The sequence below is a fragment of the Schistocerca americana genome, chromosome 4, assembly GCF_021461395.2.
Source record: "Schistocerca americana isolate TAMUIC-IGC-003095 chromosome 4, iqSchAmer2.1, whole genome shotgun sequence".
Taxonomy (NCBI): Eukaryota; Metazoa; Arthropoda; class Insecta; order Orthoptera; family Acrididae; genus Schistocerca; species Schistocerca americana.
The window spans coordinates 457,583,165-457,604,219 of record NC_060122.1 but is presented as its reverse complement, the minus strand read 5'-3'; positions in this window follow the sequence as shown (position 1 = coordinate 457,604,219).

Here is a 21,055-nt window from a genome sequence, read left to right as displayed (position 1 = left end):
AACATGGGGCCGTGGATCACACTTATTGCGTTTAGTTTCTTTATAGTGCTGATATATAGGATATGAATAAATCATATGTTAACTACCTACGGCAATAAAAGATGCATGGCAGCTCTTAATGTTCTGCATCAAGTAACCATCATGGTTTGGGACAGGTCCTCCAGTTTCTGGACAAACGCACAATGGTTGTCAGCTATAACATGTATTAATGGTATTATGCTTGCAGTCTTACTGCCTAGAGTCTCCCTCATATGTTCATCCAGATTTAATGCAGGGAGTGCGGTGACCATTCTAGACACACGCTGTCCTCATTTTGTAAGCACCCATCCACCAGGTCAGTTCTTTGTGGTACAATATTCTTTTATTTTTATTTATTTGTTGCAATGACTTCATGATCTGCCAGCCAGATACTATAACTGACCCTACATTCCATCAGTGACGCAACTGACAATCATAGTGATAACAACATAATCATATACAATTATTGCATTCACTTACAGTTCATATGCACAATTTGGTATGAGAGTAAAATAATAGTATGAAGAACAACTGTTATTTTAGAGGTTTGTTCAGATTACTGCTATTTCATTTAAAAGATATAAGCTGTACTGAAAACTGAAGAAATATAACTAAAAGATTGGGAGGATAGCACGCTAAGCTGCAGCGGGCAGTCCACCACGCCATGGAGTTGCTGCACTAACCACTGATACTGCAATGACTGTGATACGCCCGCTAAACCCGCTGGCCAGAACAGGTAATTAGGATTGTGGAAAGAGCCAAGTAAGGTGGGGGTCAGTTTCACCTAATTGTAATTTATTGTAATTTAATACACTTCTACAACCAAAAAGGCACATAGCCGGACCTTTGCTGAATGCAACTCTTTTTCGGCTGAAGGCCTCCAAACAAGAAATCTTAACAAATTAACAAGATTAAAAAAGTCCAATTAAGTTGCAATAAAATAATTACGAAAAAACATCACATCAAAGTAGATAGAACAAACATACGCAAGGTGCAGTACCATAGGGTGAAGACCACCATTAAGTTTCAAAATTTTAGAATATATTACCATAGACTTTTAAAGGCAGAAGGCCGCAATGTTTAAACTTGAAAGATAAAGTAAAGAATTAATTTTGCAAAATTTTTAAGAAAAAGAAAAAAATAACCATAAGCCTTAAATTTTAAACAGCCGAAAACAGATAATTAAACACTGGTGGCACTCAGAAGCCTCCAGGGAGATCGGTCTACCCTCGTTTACTTACGTGAGACAGGTGGTGAGCCCAACTACACTTGATCCGTCGGAACCCAACCACGGGACAGCCACAGACCGACCGACACAACGACTTGCTTCCCACCAATCAGTACATGAGGTTACAAATGTGATAATCCACAAATGATTAAGTATTAGGCGTCAAAATTACACACGATGTTGGACAACGACAACAAATGAGGAAAGCATGTATACCTGAAATTACGTTAGTGGCCAGGGCAGGTAACCGGAACACTACCGACCACAAGACAGAAGATTCCACTGGTGCACTCGAATTGTACTCAAGCAAAATAGTTAATTGCACCGCATGGAGGCTAAATTTTAGAAGTAGAAACACTCAGTGTTGTTCACAGGAAAACCTTCCCAAAAGCAAGCTACCGAAACGAACCAACATGAATGGACGTGGCTTGGGTAGTTGAAACCACTACTCACAACCTTGACGTCCTGGGTCGGTGAACCACGAAGCTCGTAGCGATCGAACAGCTCCACACACACTCCGACACTGCGCAGGGACTGCTAGCGGACCCAGCCGACTGCACCGCGCGGAGATAACTTCCCTCGTCCACAATAACCGACCGACTCTTCTCAGAATGCCGCCAACATCTAAAATAGCCGTCAGTGGACACAACACCAAATACACACACAAGCTGACAAACACTAGCACGAAGACTTGAACGACATGCGACAGTAACTAATCACACTCGAAGACAAATCGGGAGTCGATGCGCGCACACACACAGACACGCACAGCCGACTTATGAACGATCGGAAGGACGACCGACCGACGATCCACCAAGACCGCGGCCCGGCTCAAGTGATGCGTGGCGGCAATGGTCGGGCGAGCCATGTCGACGCAGACCTCACTGCTGCTCCAACCCGACTGCACTAGGGCCACATTGCAACTCCCTAACTGGCAGGTCCCGACTGCACTTCAGATGCGCTCCAACTGACTGGCAGACCCGAACCCGCAACCCGAACTCGCTTGCCGGCCGAAGTGGCCGTGCGGTTAAAGGCGCTGCAGTCTGGAACCGCAAGACCGCTACGGTCGCAGGTTCGAATCCTGCCTCGGGCATGGATGTTTGTGATGTCCTTAGGTTAGTTAGGTTTAACTAGTTCTAAGTTCTAGGGGACTAATGACCTCAGCTGTTGAGTCCCATAGTGCTCAGAGCCGAACTCGCTTACGACAGACAACGACCGGGAAGCAATATTAGTCAAGCAAAGATACTACGCGAGGGAAAAAAATGATTCAAATGCCTCTGAGCGCTATTGGACTTAACTTCTGAGGTCATCAGTCCCCTAGAGCTGAGAACTACTTAAACCTAAGGACATCACACACATCCATGCCCGAGGTAGGATTCGAACCTGCGACCGTAGCGTTTGCGTGGTTCCAGACTGTACCGCCCAGAACCGCTCGGCCACCCGGTCTGGCACGAGAGGGAGTATATCGATATGCGCTGCTAACGCCCCTCACGGTCAGGCAAAGCAGCAACTCAGTGACAGCAGTAATTTAAATTAACGTAGGGAGATGGAAGTACGTTAAAAACAGGGTGTAAAATACATGATGGCGGGAAGACGAACCACGCACGGCTCAGACTGCCTGGTTCGGGATTTATAACTCATAGATCAATTGATCTTACTTGAAAGCCTCAATCTGTAGTACGTCTATTACAACCATGTTTGAAAACAGAATCACTTGGAAACAAATAACACTTGAACCTACACGGCACCTAAAAAATGACTTCGAAAAAACAAATTTAGCTTTTTATCTCCTTTCTGTCATGGCAGCTCGCTCGCTCCTGCAACCACACTCTGTTACCATTGAAACACTGTAGCTAGCAAGGTGTTGAGAATTAAAGAGGCCTGAAAGGTCTGCAAAAAATACTAATCGCTACATCTGTAAAAATAATTTATTAAAAATTTTCTACAAAGTTTTTATGAATTTCTTTTTGTGACATGAAATTAGACAGATTCAATTAAATACAAGAATATTACCAATGAATCATTAATATTTGTACGAGGGTTGGAACTTTAATAGTGGCAGCTATTTATTTACAGATAGTACAAAATAGATACGTGTTTCAAAGTTTTACTGACCTTCAAAGTAGTCACCGGCATTGCGTATAACCCGTTGCCAGCAATGTGGAAGTCGCAGGATACTTTTAGCAGTTCCAGTTGTGTTGAGAGTTCGATCGGCGCGGTCTGTTGCCCGACTAATTCGTAGCAGTTCTGAAGCGAATGCCATGAAGTGTTTCCTTCGATTTAGAAATCGAGTTGAACTCACGAAGGCTTAAGTCAGGGGAGTGCAGTAGGTGGTATAGCACTTAGTTGCCCCATCAGTCAAACAAATCAGTAACAGATTGCACTGTACGTGCTTCAGAATTGTCCGGCATAATGATGGTCATGTCCTGCAGAAAGTGTCGTCACTTCTGTCTCCAAGCTGGTCGTAGGTTGTGTTCCAAAAATGAACAGCATAGAGACAGAAGTGATGACACTTTCTGCAGGACCTGACAATCATTTTGCAGGACAATTCTCAAGCACGTACAGTGCAAGCTGCACTGATTTTTTTGATGGGGCTGCTAAGTGCTATACCACCTACTGCACTCCCCTGACTTAAGTCCTCGTGGGTTCAACTCGACTTCTAAACCGAAGGAAACACTTCACGGCATTCGCTTCAGAACTGCTACAAATTTGTCGGGCAATAGACCGCGCCGCTCGAACTGTCAACACAACTGGCGCTGCCAAGACTATCCTACAACTTCCACATCGCTGGCAACGTGTTATATGCAATGCTGGTGACTAATTTGAAAGTCAGTAAACCCGTGAAACACGTATCTATTTTTTACGAGCTGTAAATAAAAAGTTGCCACTATAAGAGTTCCAACTCTCGTAATTTATACAATTTTCAGTTTAGGTTTGAAAACTTCGCGTTATGTCGACTTTCTGACAAACTAATTTCAACAGGACACAGTCTGAAAATTCAGTCACTACTAGAACACACACAAAATTTTCAGTTAACACGTACCACAAGTAAAAATACATCTATAATCAACACAACTGAGGCCTGTAAGCCCAACAAATCAAACAACCGATGGACAACACATAGATCTTAACTAAATCGGAGAATAATTCCTGAACTCTTTAGATAAAATAGATAAGAGAATACACAAATAAAATTTAAACAACAGTACCCACAACTTTCCATTAAAACGACAAGGAATTACGTTATTTCTGACATAACAAAATCTTTTCTCGCTGTATCTGGTTGGGTTCACAATGAAAATTTCTCTAAGTTGTTTTGAGAGAATTTTTTTTTATTATAACAGTGAGGCTTGGAAATAAAAAACCTGAAATGATCGGCACAGCTGGTTTCCATGGTCAGTCATTAAATGGGTGATGTAAGACCATGTACCATTAATAAATTTTTTTTATCTCCAATGGTAGAGAGCATAAAAATGCATTCAAGAAACTGTAATTGGGCTTCGTATGTGATGAAATGATAATGAAGGCAGGTTCTTTGACTGGACATGCAAATATACGTATAGGCGGCTATAATGGCACCTGAACAGTCGCATCAACGTATAAAGACTTCCGCGTCGCCTCGTCTTAGAAATTCTGAAATAAATAAGAAACAGGTTAGGACAAGGAAAATTTGAATGTTAGTAAGCATCATAATTCGATTTTAACATATATATTGTCATAAAATGTACAAGCTTGAAAAACTACCGCACCTCATTGAAACATTGCATTTCTACGAAGAGATAGAAGACGAGACTGAGTATTTGTCACAAAACAGCAGAAAAGAGAGTCACTGCGTAGGAGACAAAAATCCCTTACTAAAATAATTTGATGTTCATAATTTGTTTCATCCTATCCGTAGGGTTACTGTATCCATTGAATGATGGATAACGCAATTAATTTTGAAAAAGGGGGTATTACACTGAATACCAAGTTAAATGATGCAAAGGCACCTCAGATAGTAATGAATTAATACGTGGGTTCAAACCTACTAAACCAGAATGACTGTGTCACTAACAGACAGATAGCTTAAGCAGTGCTTGGTAGCCACGAATAAGGAATCAAATTAACTTAAACCTAAAATACATATTCTAATTCTCCATGTTCGTACAGTCTGCCTCTTACTGACCTCATCACGCCAGTCCAATGGACGCCGATCACTATGTTTCCTATGATTTGATGATTCCACTTTGTCCATGCATTCCGTAGCCATAAACAACAGTTTAATTTCCAGGGGCATCATCCATCAAATCAGGGCGACGTACTTCTCGGGTGTATAAGTTGATAGGATAGCGTCACCCACTCGCTAGAAATAATATTCACTTCCAGCAATTGCTCCTAGCGTGCATGTCTCTCACGACTGCCAGAACTTACCGTTGGTCGGCCGTCCTCCAATTATCGGTGGTGAACGACAGAGAGCAAGCTGAGGCGGGTAGCAGTTAAGTCAGCGGTGCAGAGCTCTCGGGCACCCCCAGGCGATGCGTGAAGCAGGCAGTAGCTTAGCCACAGGCAAAGAGGTTATATCGCGCTTTCAATTAGATGTAGAAACAGCGCACAGGTCAGACGGCAAGAGAATGGAATGAACAGAAAAGAGGAACAAATGTGGATGAGTGCTCATTACAGCTGCAGGGGCTCCCGCCTAGGGATATCGTACATAGATTCTACACCCCACTGCAACACCTCTACTCATGACTGCTGTCGAAAACATCATGATGTGAGGTGATTGTAACAGCTGTAAGTAGGGGCTGTTTAGGTTTTTATGTTGGTAACGCCACGTAGCGCTCTGTATGAAAATCACTGGCTGTGCTGTGTGCAGTCTGTGGCTGGTTGTCATTGTTGGAATACTCGCTATTGTAGCGTTGCGCAGTTGGAGGTGAGCCACCAGCAGTGGCGGATGTGGGGAGAGAGATGGCAGAGTTTTGAGAGCGGACGATCTGGACGTGTGTCCGTCAGAAAAACTAAATTTGTAAGACTGGATGTCATGAACTGATTTTATATATATATATATATAACGACTTTTGGACATTATTAAGGTAAAGACGTTGTTTGTTCTCTATCAAAATCTTTCATTTGCTAACTATGCCTATCGGTGGTTAGTGCCTTCAGTAGTTAGAATCTTTTATTCAGCTGCCAGTATTGGCGCACGCTGTGTTGCAGTAGTTTGAGTAACGAAGATTTTTGTGAGGTAAGTGATTCATGAAAGGTATAGGTTATTGTTAGTCAGGGCCATAATTTTGTAGGGATTATTGGAAGTCAGAATGCGTTGCGCTAAAAAAAATATTGTGTGTCAGTTTGGTGATGATCAGAATAAGTAAAGAGAGAAATGTCTGAGTACGTTCAGTTTTGGTCAGCGATTTGAAAATCAAATAACGTAGAGGTTGTCCAGCATTGTCATTAATAAATTTTTTCTAGGGGGATGTTTCACACCCAATCATTTAACGTAAACGTTGTAGGTGGACTTGTACACTTCAAGCACACGTCACCATTGTCCTTTCTATTAACGGAGCTTCTTTTGCAGCTGTTTCCATTACGCAGAAGCTATCGCACAGTCGTAGGCCAGTTGATAGCACTCTCCTTGACTGTACTGAGGCTCGGTACAAATGACTGACAGGCTGCTTGGCTATTGGCAACGATTATTCATACATTTTTAGGGATGACAACATACTTTTTTTATACATCACAAGAACTATCCTTGTAATATGTATATTATTTATATTCACTAACACTTTGTCCGCCCCCGGTAGCTGAGTGGTAAGCGCGACAGGATATCAATCCTGAGGTTCCGGGTTCGATTCCCGGCTGGGTCGGAGATTTTCTCCGCTCAGGGACTGGGTGATGTGTTGTCCTAGTCATCATCATTTCATCTCGTGCAAGTCGTCAAAGTGGCGTCAAATCGAAAGACTTGCACTTGGCGAACGGTCTACCCGACGGGAGGCCCTAGTCAAACGACATTTACACTTTGAATAATAATAACGCACGCCTGAATTAAAACGTTATTAAAATCAGTACTGTTTATAGCGCGCATTTGTATTACGTACATCTTTCTCCTCGCAGCACCACGCTCACGCTGCCTAGCCTTTCCTTCATCTTAGGCTGTTCTGGAGTCTGCATTCTCGAATGCTCATCAGTCAGAGGGCAGAAAAGGCAACGCTTCCAAATAAGGGACGCCGTGGCGACGAGACACGAGTGTCCCAGTTGTTTCACGTGTTCGACTACACACACAATACGTAATCACGACACAATAGGAGTCGCTCGGTTTAGTTGATCCTATACTGCACAACATAAAAAAAACATATTTCAGATTTAGCAGGTGATGGCATAGGGATATCAGGCAAAAATATTAAACCACGACTGGTTGCTGTCCCACTTGTGTGTGGTGCCGCAGGTGGCTTAGGCTCTGATAGCGTCTTTCCTCCCCTTTCATGGCCGTTGTTAGTTGTTCAAATGGCTCTGAGCACTATGCGACTTAACTTCTCATGTCATCACACACATCCATGCCCGAGGCAGCATTCGAACCTGCGGCTGTAGCGGGAGCTCGGCTCCAGGCTGTAGCGCGTAGAACCGCACGGCCACTCCGGCCGGCGCCGTTGTTAGTACTAAGAAATATCACACTTTAGTATAAAGTTACAACTGCACTTTATAATGTAAATATGCTGTAGCTACAGTTATTCTATCTGTAACATTACATCTGATTTTAGTGGCTATGCCGCGCGGGGTGGCCGCACGGACGAGTCCTCCCTCGGGCATGGGTGTGTGTGTTGTCCATAGCGTAAATTAGTTGAAGTTAGATTAAGTAGTGTGTAGGCTTAGGGACCGATGACCTAAGCAGTTTGGTCCCATAAGATCTTACCACAAATTTACAAATTTTCTTTAGTGACTATAAAAACCTCTTTGACCTGTGCCAGTGACTTTTTTCCCATAGTTCAGGTTGTATTATAATTGTGAGTTCGTGAAGGGGCGGGCTCCTAGCTATGAGCTCCGTAAGTGTATTGCAGTCACTGTGCACTTCAATGCCAGAACATGACTCTTCTTGTCCATTCGCTCTCACTTTAGGGTTCGACTCCGTGTTTTGCACATAGAAAATCTTGGAAACGTGCAGTTACAAGCCGCGCGGGATTAGCCGAGCGGTCTAAGGCGCTGCAGCCATGGACTGTGAGGCTGGTCCTGGCGGAGATTCGAGGACTCCCTCGGGCATGGGTGTGTGTGTTTGTCCTTAGGATAATTTAGGTTAAGTAGTGTGTAAGCTTAGGGACTGATGACCCTAGCAGTTAAGTCCCATAAGATTTCACACACACTTTTTTTTTGCAGTTACAAAATGCCATGTACTTTATTAACTATCCATTTGATCCTCCCAGCAGTGTACAAATCTGATTTAGATGAAACATTCCCTCTAGAGATGTTATAAAAGTACGTTCAATGGAAGACAACGCGTTTCTGAGTTCCTACATCTCCGCACTCGTTGATGCCTCTTTGCCTGTCTTTGAATCGTGCAAGAGAAGCGGTATAAAGATTGTCTGCTGTCAGAAGATGCACCATTCTCTGACTGAGCATTTTCAGCAGCATTAGCAAACATCAGATGGCATCCACGTCCACGTGCGCCATGAACGAGGTGCAGGCACCTTTGCTGGCGTCAGGTCTGCAGGGTGCAGCAGCCACCGCAGTACCCTAGGAAATATCTTTCCACAATCCTGTAGTAACGTCTGGCAGGGACCGCGCTGCATGTACAGAAGCCGAGAATTACTCTTCAAGAAAAACATTGTGTCACCTACGAACAGGTCACAATCCTGTTCTGTGGCCACTCACATCGGACAACAGATCACACTTGCAAAATCACGCATCGCCACGAGGGGATACCATACGTCAGCAACTGACCGCACAAAAAAACTCTTGAAGAAGTCATTGCTACAGAGTGTGATGGGAATTGTACGACCGAGAGATCACCACGACGTCTTAAAAAACTCTTGTTGCGACGACTGGATGTCTTAGGAAGACAGTGAATCATTGCCCAAGGTTGTGCCATGTGATGGATATTTTTCATACTGCCCGACGGGATCATCTTCTTAGTAGCAAAATGCTGCTGCTGGAGACATTAACTCTGTATAGTAATGGTTAGCACACTGGACTCACACTCGGGAGTACGGTGGCTCAAGTGCGCCTCCGGCCTTCCAGATACAGGTTTTCCGTGATTTCCCTACATCGTTCCAGGCAAATGCCGGGATTTTCCGTGATGTATTCTTTGAAATGGTACGGCCGATTTCCTTCCCCATCCACAACAAAACAATCCAAGATGTCTAACAACCTCGTAGTCGATGGTACGTTAAACGCTAATCTTCCCTCCTTCACTCTGTATGCCCAGGGCGCTAATCTGCCAGTGACCGACCCAATCTATGAGTAATTTCATCCACTTGTTGTCAGCGTGCCGTCCTCCTCGGTTATGAAGATGCATTGTTGCAGACGCACTAAACCGTCAAAAATGGAAAAGAAAAACAATACTGCTGTCAAACGTAAGTGAAGGTCGAGATAAGTAATTGCTAAACACGTAAGAAACTGCTACGTCTCTCTCAGTCAACAGATCGTGTACTTAAGTGTAAACTAAAGGATTTAATTGACACAGTTAGGCATTTGGGAATCCGTCAGCAGACTTGCACCACGGAATTGTCATAAGAAACAAAGTCAAAAAAGTTCGAATATCAGATTACTTTCAAATCTTCCGCTTCGTGGTAAGCATGCAGCAGAGGCAATGGGCTGTGCCCGTGTGCTCTAGAGATGCCCGGCCATGGCATGGGCAATGTTTCGAGTACTCACCATCGGGTTCCCTTCTACGTGGCGAAGAAAGTCCTCTTCAAAGTCGAGAGTGCGGAGCTTTCGTTCAACACCAAAAGCAGTCCTCCGAGTTGACCGGTTTCACGCAGCCATTGTTGTAGCCGCACTAAGATTGTATGTGGTATCATAATTAGGCTACAACAGGGACGGAAGGCGGCGTCCCCATCACCGTTTGTGTGCTTGCTGTCAAGGGGGAGATTTGAGCATGATCCGCTCTTCACACTTAGTTTATGTCCAAACGGCACATTGATGGAGATGGGTTCCTTATACAAATTTAGCCTACTTACTACCCTCTACAACCCATATACCACGATAATAGGAGTTCCGAGAGCCCCTGTGTACATCAGTATTTACCGTTATTCACACTAGAAACGTAAAAATATAAATTTCACGTGATATTACCGTTGAATGACGCAACAACGTACTATTCCAGATGTGAAGTCCATATTTGAAATGGAAAAAGCGCAACCCTTACGCGGCTCTTGCCATTGTACCGCCATAAAAAATGGTTCACATGGCTGTGAACACTATGGGACTTATCTGAAGTCATCAGTCCCCTAGAACTTAGAACTACTTAAACCTAACTAACCTAAGGACACCACACACATCCATGCCCGAGACAGGATTCGAACCTGCGAGTGTAGCGGTCGCGTGGTTCCAGACTAAAGCGCCTAGAACCACTCGGCTACAGCGGACGGCTATACCGCCATACAATAAATTAATATACGTTAGTGTAACTATTAAAGTCAAAACGCACACAGCGTGATTAGCGCCTTAGAATCAAGTGAGATACAGGTCAACAAACCTAACAGCACTACTGTATCGTCAAAAATAAAAAATAAAAATCTTAGACAAAAACAAATACAAGCTCAGTGAAAGACATTACTACCTCTAAATCCGAACAATTTAGATTAGGCTTTGTCGTGACAGTTACTGATATCGAAAGAAACAACGAGTTTACTGTCACCAGTCACTGTTTATTTAGGCCTATATCCACAACGCGTATCGAAAATTTAAACCTCCATCGTCAGGTGGACTTACATGTGTTCAAAAAACGTGTGTGAATTCCTAAGGGACCAAACTGCTAAGGTCATCGATCCCTAGAACTTACACACTACTTAAACTAACTTACACTAAGAACGACACCCACACCCATGCCTGAGGGAGGGCTCGAACCTCCGGCGGGAGGGCCGCGCTGTCCGTGACATGGCGCCTCTAACCACGCGGCCACTCCGCACGGCTTACATGTGTTAGTACGACATATTCGTGTGTTATGTTTCTTTGTTTACGGAATATGGCAGTGTACATGTGATGCGTTACGATAGAAAAAAATGGCTCTGAGCACTATGGGACACAACTTCTGAGGTCATTAGTCCCCTAGAACTTAGAACTAGTTAAACCTAACTAACCTAAGGACATCACACACATCCATGCCCGAGGCAGGATTCGAACCTGCGACCGTAACGGTCTCGCGGTTCCAGACTGCAGCGCCTAGAACCGCACGGTCACTTCGGCCGGCGTTACGATAGAGAAAGAGCCTGTGACCACTGGAGCCATTGCCACAAGTTATCCAAAAATCGTAACACAACACACACATATATCATACTAACACACGTAAATCCATCTGGTGATGGAGATTTAAACCTTCGATACGCGTAGTACATATAAACAAACAGTGACAGATAACAGTAAACTTGTTGTTTCATGCGAGACATTACTACATAAACGTGCTCAATATAAAAACTGTACAAGAAGTGACTTAAGCGACAACAAAATTATACCAATGCACGAGAATCTATAATGATGCGGGAGAATGGCATTGTGTTAACTTTCTTATTGTGAACGTAGAAAGCAAACAGCAAGTAAACTGCATAAAGACTGAAGTATAATAAAATACTAGAACATGGCTCGGTCACAAAGCTGTTATACATACGGAGCCAAAATATGCTTTTTGTAAGTCGTCTGGCAGCTCGATGAACAAGTGCGTGAAATACTCCTCCGTCCTGTGGCACCACTTCATATATGGGCTTTGCATTGTTATCTTCCGAAATAAGACCGGTTAGAACTCTAGTGCATATTAACAGACTGAAAACTGAAGCAATAATAGAAGTACTAATACGACAATGAAGATTAAAATGATCCCTATAGATTTTAAAAATTGTAAAAGGCAATAAAAGATAAAGTGCTACACTGTTTGTAGCAGGAAGGTCCGTTCCAAACGCAAGGGGAAGAACCATAGTAAAGGTTATAATTGCTTCAATGTTGTACAAAATTGGCAAAAAATTATATTTTACAACTACCTTCGTTTAAAACTTTTTCTGAGTATTTAATGAAGTACTTATAAATCTCAATCTCTTGAAACATATTCATAAGACGTCCCTTAGCAACACATTCAACGGTTCATCAGTATTTTTAGACACGACTCTCGCAACACAGGTGAGGCTTAAATGACGAAGTGTTGTTACTCTCGCAAGTAAGAACATGCTTCAGGAATACGTGTTACATTATATGCCCATACAAACTGTCACATGTGCCATAGTTGAGTCTATACACTAAGGTGACGAACATACACACGTATGACGAACATACACATGTACTGTCACATACACAAGGTATAAGAGGGCAGTGCATTGGCGGAGCTGTCATTTGTAGTCAGGTGATTCATTTGAAAAGGCTTCCGATGTGATTATGGCCGCGCGATGGGAAATAGCAGACTGTTACTCCCCAGGATAGGGATAGTATTCCCGGCTTCGTTCAAGTTTTACCTCGGGACCTCCCAGAAGTCGAATTGCCTGTTTCAGTGACTAGTATACTGCCAGATAGGGAGAAATGCTGAGTGAGTTGCGGCAAATACGGAAGCTATCGCAGCATCGGAGAACAACCAAGCGCCCACGTCTCCTAGCGAATAATGATGACATCATGGAAGCCGAGAGATAGTGTCATACTAGAGAGAAAGCAGAGTTTCACAAGGAAGCCTAGATACAACGTAACACTATGTATTTAAGTGCCCAGGCAGCAGAAAAGAACCCCTGAAGATGAAGTTGCGAACGTTTGAAGACACTTGGAGAGCTGACAACAAGGACATACGATGTCATAACCAGTCCCGCAGCGTCAGAGCCCACAGGATGTGCCAACATACATACCTAAGTCTCCTTAACAAGTGACTGAGGGCCGACTGCCGATTGTACAGTGTGTAGTCTCAGCCCTTGTGTCAGTTGCAGCTGTCCAGTGGGACGAGATGTGTGTCCAACCAAGCATCTGGATGGAAGGACGCTGCTGCTATCAGATGCACTGCCAACTCCTGAGTCAAAACTAATCGGGGGTGGAGGTCGCTATCACCCTGCATGCAGGAGGTGTGACCTGCGTGACCTCAATGCTGTCCATCTCCCGCCTTCGAGAGGGGGAGCACTGCTGCTGCTCATCCCATTCCTGAGGCTGACACAGAAGCTGCTGGGTCCTGTTTCCAAACGGGGGCTGAGAATCGACACCTGTTAGCTAGCGAGTACTTCAGGTGGACCTGGGGCGTAACTTCTCAGTTCAAACGTTCGATCTCGGCGAAAGTACTTTGGATGTCGATATGTAAAGCTGGAGGCTGCCGGAGGCCATGGGTCGATGGACTCCTTGTGACGTAGAAACCATCACCCGACGCTTCACTGCACTGGCCGTACTACAAGTCGAGCACACTCCAGTTTCCACCGCTGACGAGGCGCTGCTGAGTCACGGTGCTTTGGAAAACAGTTCTGTATCACTGCCAAATAGATGTGTTATTGTCAGTGACGTTTTCTAGGGGCTCTCGAATATAACTAGGTCCGTACCTCCACATCTCCTTACGACTGGAGGAGTCTGGGACCAGACTTCTTCATCAGGTGCCAACAAGTGGCTGCCAATAATAGAGAGGTCTGCAGCTTGCGACACACCCACACACCTAGGACAACAGCAACCGACCATCTACCCAACTCAGACATGAGGTCAACAACTACAAGTCTGTAACAATGTAGTGCAGTGAAGGACTGATATTTGTTTGGTTTCTTGTTTTGTATTTTCTTACAGCCTTGTTGAGATACAGGGCCTTCACAGTCCTTCGTAAGTGTCGTTTGTTAGAGCGAAGGAAACTACAGACTTGTCTCAGTTCCTGGGAATACTAGAGAAGTTTACTTGCAGCCAGTGAGGTGTCTGCTGTGCTGGCCCAGACGAGGCGTGGCACTTTGGAAGACAATCCTTTATCACTGCCAAATAAATGAGCTATCGTTAATGGTGTTTTCTTGGCGCTATAGAGTTTAACTATGTCATCACAAGCTTTGTCCTCCAGACTGTAGGAGTCTTGGACTGGAATCCTACAAGACTCTGTACGTGGCATGGTAGTTGAGCCAGACACGTGGAACATCCCATTTCGGAAATCGTTGGGGATTTCAATTTTGCGAGATCTATAGTGTCAAGAGTGTGCCGAAAAACCCAATTTTCAGGCATACTTCTCACCGCAGACAATGCAGTGGTTGGCGGCCTTCACTTAACGATAGAGAGCAGCTCCGATTGCGTAGTCGTAAGGAGATGTAGGCTGGTAAGGACGTAGTTATACTCGAGAGCCCCTAGAAAACGTCATTGACAATAACACATATATTAGGCGGTGATAAAGAACTGTTTTCCAAAGCACCGTGACTCAGCCGGGTCGGGTCGGTAACAAAAATTTTAAGCTTAATAAAAGAAAAAAAAACCTTCATTCATGTGTGCATTTCTTATGCGCTTGACACGTTCAACATCATAACGGTTTCCGTGAGATTGATCAATGGAACACGTAACTAACTAACTAATGCTAACAGATATGCAACATCGGGCGAAATAACCAGGGAAATCGATGTGGGACTTATGTCGAAGGTATCAGTTAAGACAGTGCGTCGAAATGGGGCGTAATTTGGCTATGGCAGCAGAAGACGAACACGAGTACGTTTTCTAACACCACGACATCACCTGCATCGCCTCTCCTGGGCTCGTGGCCATATTGGTTGGACCCTAGATGGTTGGAAAACCGTGGGCTGGTCAAATGAGCCGCGATTCAGCTGATAAGAGCTGATGATAGGGTTCAAGTGTGGCGCAGTCCACATGAAGCCATGAATACGAGTTGGAAAGCTGGACTGGATTTAGACAACTGAAAAATCGCACACTGGTCAGATGAGTCTCGATTTCAGTTGGTAAGACTATTCAAGTTGGTATGTAGAATGTATGAGTCTGGCGACAAACCATCTGCCTTTCGGTAAAATATCATCCACACAATTCCGAAGACTGCAAGAGCTGACAAGTGCGAGAATTATCGCATAATCAACTTAACAGCTCATGCATCCACGTTGGTGACAAGAGTAATACACAGAAGAACGCTAAACAAAATTTAGGTTGTATTAAATGACGATCATTTTGCCTTTAGGAAAGCCGAGGCACCAGAGAGGCAATTCTGACGTTGCGGCTGGAAATGGAAGCAGGATTAGAGAAAAATCAAGCTACGTTCATAGGATTTTTCGACCTGGAAAAAGCTATCGGCAGGGTAAAATGGTACAAGATGTTCGACATTCTGAAAAATAGGGGTAAGTTATAGGGAGAGAGACGGGTGATACACAATATCTACACGAACCAAGAGAGAATAATAAGAGTGGACGACCAACAAAGAAGTGTTCGGTTTAAAAATGGTGTAAGACAGGAACGTAGTCTTTCGTCCCTACTGTGGGCGATGGAAATAAAAGAAAGGTTCAGGAGTGGGATTAAAATCAATGATATGATTCGCTGATGAAATTGCTATCCAGAGTGAAAGTGAAGAAGAATTACATGATCTCACGAATGGATTGAGAGTAAATCGAAGAAAGAGGAAAGTAATGAGAAGTAGCAGAAATGAAAACAGTGAGAAACTTAACATCGAAGAAGATGAAGTTAAGGAATTCTACTACCTGCGCAGGAAATAACCAACGACGGACGGAGAAAGGAGGGTATCAAAAGCAGACTAGCACTGGCATAAAGGGCATTCCTGGCCAAGAGAAGTCTACTAGAATCAAACATAGGCTTAATTTGAGGAAGAAATTTTTGAGAATGTACTTTTGGAGCACAACATCGTGTGGTAGTGAAAAATGGACTGTGAGAAAACCGGAATAGAAGAGAATCGAAGCATTTGAGATGTGGTGCTACAGATGAAAGTTGAAAATTAGGTGTACTGAGAAGGTAAGGAATGAGGAGGTAATGCACAGAATGTGGAAAACACTGACAAGGAGAAGGGATAGGATGATAAGTCATCTGTAAAGACATCAGGGAACGACTTCCACGGTATTAGAGAGAGCGGTAGAGAGCAAAAACTGTAGAGGAAGACAGAGAATGGAAGAAATCAAGCAAATAATTGTGGACGTAGGTTGCAAGTTCTACGCTGAGTTCAGTTTGACACAGGAGATAAATCTGCAGTGAACCGCATCAACCCAGTTAGAAGACTGATGATTTAAAAAAGAGCTGATTTCGAATATGGCGCAGAACCCTCGAATCCATGGACCCAGATTGTTAACAAGGCACTGTGCAACCTGTTGGTGGCTCCATAACGGTGTCAGTTGTGTTTATATGAAGTGGACTGAGTCCTGGTTATGTTGAGCTTCTTGGAGACCGTTTTTAGGTATTCATAGATCTCATTTCGCAAACATTGATGGAATTTTTACGGATGTAATATGCCACGTCACGGCGTCACAACTGTTCATGATTGGTTTGAAGAACATTCTGGGCAATGAGAGCCAATGACATGGAAACCCAGATCGCGCGACGTGAATCCGATAGAACATTGATGGGACATAATCGAGAGGTCAGTTCGAGAACAAAATCCTGCTCTGGCTACACGTTCGGAAGTATGGATTGCTATAGAAGCAGCATGGCTCAATATTTCTGCAGGGGACAGCCCATGCCACGTCGAGCTGGTGCACAGTGCCGGCTAAAAAGAGGTCCGTCACGACATTAGGAGCTATCCCATAACGTTTATCGTCTCAGTGTATTATTTACAATTTTCTCTTTGATGCACGTCAGTACGGATGCATGATACTGCCTGTGTCATCTGAAGAGAGAAATAATTTTCCTTGATGTTTATTAAACTGAAGGTTAGTTACATACATGAGAAACAACAGTTGGCCTCGTGTTGTATCTTGTGGAGCTCCATCAATGATTTCTCCACCACCCTTCCACCCTCAGCCCTATTTACATAGCTGTGTATGTGTGGGGCACAGAAAGAAATGCGATGGGGAGTGTGGATGGTGGAACAGTTAAGAAAGCAAAGGATAACACAACGCCACGTGCATATGCGGCTGGAGGCACCCTTAAAGATAAGTCGTGTAGCCGCCTCTGTTCGCGGCGCGCCGTACAGCGCTGTGGCAGCTCCCTGATGCAGAGTAGGTAGGGGCCTGTTTGGCCCCCGATCGACCAACTCCAGCCCCGGAGGAAAGTTTGGCCAAGTCACGCCCGGCTGCCACCCGCCGAAACTCAATTACAAGTTCAACAGTTGACGTCTTAACACAATAACTAGAGATTTTCATAGCCGATTAGCGCGGCATATTCGGAATAATGCCATTACATTATCCGCGTGTAACTTGGCTCTTGTTTCGAGCCAGCAGCGCGCGCACATCGTAACGAAGTGACGCGAAGAATGGAGAGGCAGGCGGTGTCGACCAGACGAGTGGAGCGCTCGCCGGCAGACATCGGCAGCTGCAGCTGCCGGCGACGGCCGTACAATGGCGCCAGACACGGGGGAGCCGAATCTCATTTCTCCTCTCCCTCAGCGGCGATCTGCAGAGTCCGTCTCAGAGCTACGTATTCCTCTGTCTGCGAACCGAACAATAGCGCCCTGTACAGAGTTCTGCCATTCCTGCGACGATATACGCTTCCGCCCACTGAACTAGCAACACCGCTATGGCGACGGGTAGAAAACGTTACCCAGGCGGGAAATACCTATTTCTGGCTTGCTTGGATATACAAATCATTGTTGTCTCGGCAGAAATACATTACGTGATGAAATGTGTCCTGGCACACCCATCAAATGCGGATTTGACCACCAAATTTCAAGGGAAGCGAACCCGAAAGAACGCACTGAGGTGAAGAAAGCCACTAGATACCTCCTAAAATCATGTCGAACCTCCTTTTCCCTGGCGTAGAGTAGCATCTCGGCGTAGCATAGTCACAACAAGTCCCCTACAGAAATATTGAGTCTCCCTGCGTCTATAGCCGTCCATAAGTGCGAAAGTGTTGCTGGTGCACGATTTTATACGCGAACTGACCTCTAGATTACGTCCCATAAATATTCGATAGGACTCATGTTCAAATGGTTCATATTGCTCTAAGCACTATGGGAATTAACATCTGAGGTTCAAAATGTTCAGATGTGTGTGACATTTTATGGGGCTTAAGTGCTAAGGTCATCAGTCCCTAAGCTTACACACTACTTAACCTAAATTATCCTAAGGACAAACACACATACCCATGCCCGAGGGGGGACTCGAACCTCAGCCGGTACCAGCCGCACAGCCCATGACAGCAGCGCCTTAGACCTACATCTGCTAGACTTAGAATAAGTACACATAACTAACCTAAGGACGTCACACACATCCATGCTCGAGGCAGGATTCTAACCTGCAACCGTAGCAGCCGCGTGGTTCCGCACTGAAGCGCCTAGAACCGCTAGTCCACAGTGGCCAGCTTAGGAATCATGTCGGGCGCACGAATTGCCCAGAATGTTTTTCAAACCAATCGCGAACAATTGTGGCCTGATGACAAGGCGTAATGTCAGCTATAACAATTCGAGCGTTATTTGGGAACGCGAAGTCCATGAGTGGATGAAAATAGTCTCCAAGAAGCTCCAGTCAATAATCGGTTCAGCTGGACCAGAGGACCCAGCCCAACCCAAGTAAACACAGTCCACACCGTTATGGAGCCACCACCAGCTTACGCAGTCCCTTGTCGACAACTTGGGTCCATGGATTCCTGGGGCCTGTGCCACACTCGAACGCTATTATCAGCTCTTACCAACTGAAATCATGACTCACCTGACAAGGTTACGGTTTTCCAGTTGTCTAGGGTCCCACCTACACGGTCACGAGCCCAGGAAAGGCGCTGCAGGCGTTAGCAAAGGCACTCGCGTGGTCGCCTGCTGCCATATCCGATTAATGGCAAGCCGCACTGTCCTATCAGATACGTTTGTCGTTCATTGATTTCTGCGGTTATTTCAAGCAGCGTTGCTTGTTTGTTAGCACTGACAGCCTACGTATACACCGTTGCCTTCGGTCGTCAAGTGAAGGCCGTCGGGCACTGGGATGTCCATGGTAAGAGGTAATGCCCGAAATTTGGTGTCCTCAGCACTCTCTAGACACTGCTGATCTCGGAATATTGAATTTCCTAACGATTACCGAAATGGAATGTTCCATGCATCTAACTCTAATTGTCATTCAGCATTCAAAGTCTGTCAATTCCCACCGTGCGAGCGCAGTCACATCGGAAAAGGAGACCTTTTGCATGAATCACCTAAGTACAAATGACACCTCCGCCAATGCACTACACTTTTACACCTTGTGTACAGGATACTATCGCCATCTGTATATGTGCTTATCGCTATCTCATTACTGTTGTCACCTCAACGTAAAGGGAGACGGGAAGTACTGTCTTGGCAACAGAAAAGTAGTAGCAGCGGAATGGGTCGATCAACAGAGCTTCGAACGCTGATCAGTTCTTGGATGTTTCCTGAGCAACAAATATTTCAGAGAAATTTGAACCGTCTTGCAGCTGCCCAACTCGACTTTACTGATCTGACAGTGAGGTGGAAACGCGGATGAAGAACAACCGCGGAGCCAAGACCACGCACACGCCACGTGCCGACAGACAGGGACCTCTAATATTGCGGACGGTGGTTGTAAAAAATCACCTGGAATTAGCGAGAGGAAGCACTCTCGAGCTCCAAAGTGCTACCAGAGGTCCAGCTAGTACATTTACTCTGCGTAGAGAGTTAGAATGAATAGTGTACAAACGTGGAGAAGCTCCTCATAAGACACATTTCTGTAGTCCGTACTAAGTGACACTTTAGATGGTCTATTAAGGGACGTGGATGACAGGAAATGAGTAATTTAGACTCATGAATCACAGAACATATCCTGTGGCAATCCAATGGAAGAGTTTGCGTTTGGTGAATGTCTAGAGAACGTCACGTTTCAGTCCGGAACCGCGCTGCTGCTACGGTCGCAGGTTCGAATCCTGCCTCGGGCATGGATGTGTGTACTATCCTTAGGTTAGTTAGGTTTAAGTAGTTCTAAGTCTAGGGGACTGATGACCTCAGATATTAAGTCCCATAGCGCTCAGCACCACTTGACCCATTTGGAGAACGTCAGCTGGCATCACGTGTAATGCAAACAGGAAAAGTACAGAGAAGATAGTGTTGTGATATAGGCGTGTTTTTTTGGTTAGAGTGCGGTCTTATTATGGCGCTTAAGAAAAGACTGAAATCGGAAGGGTACGAACAGGTTTCACGACATTATGTGCGGATACAGTAGAGAAACAGTCCGGTGACTCTGTTTATATCAGCATGACAGTGCACGCTGTTATAAAGCATCATATGTGAGACAGTGGTTTGTTGTTAATACCATTCCTGAAATGGACTGGTCTGCCAATAGTCCTGATCTGAACCCAGTACAGCACGTTTGGGATGAGTTAGATCTTACACTTAGTTCCAGAGGGCAGCATCCAACACCACTACTTTCTCTGGTTTCCGCTCTTGAGGAAAAAATAGTCTGCCATTTCTCCTCAGACATTCAGAAACCTGACAAGTGTCCCAAACGACGTTCAATACGTCACGAGAGTGGAGGGTGGATACGCACTGTAGCTGTACAGATACTTTTGATCACATGGCTTACACATTTTCTATGTAAGAAGTTTTGCCTCTTTGTAAGAATATGGTGTTACGCCTCA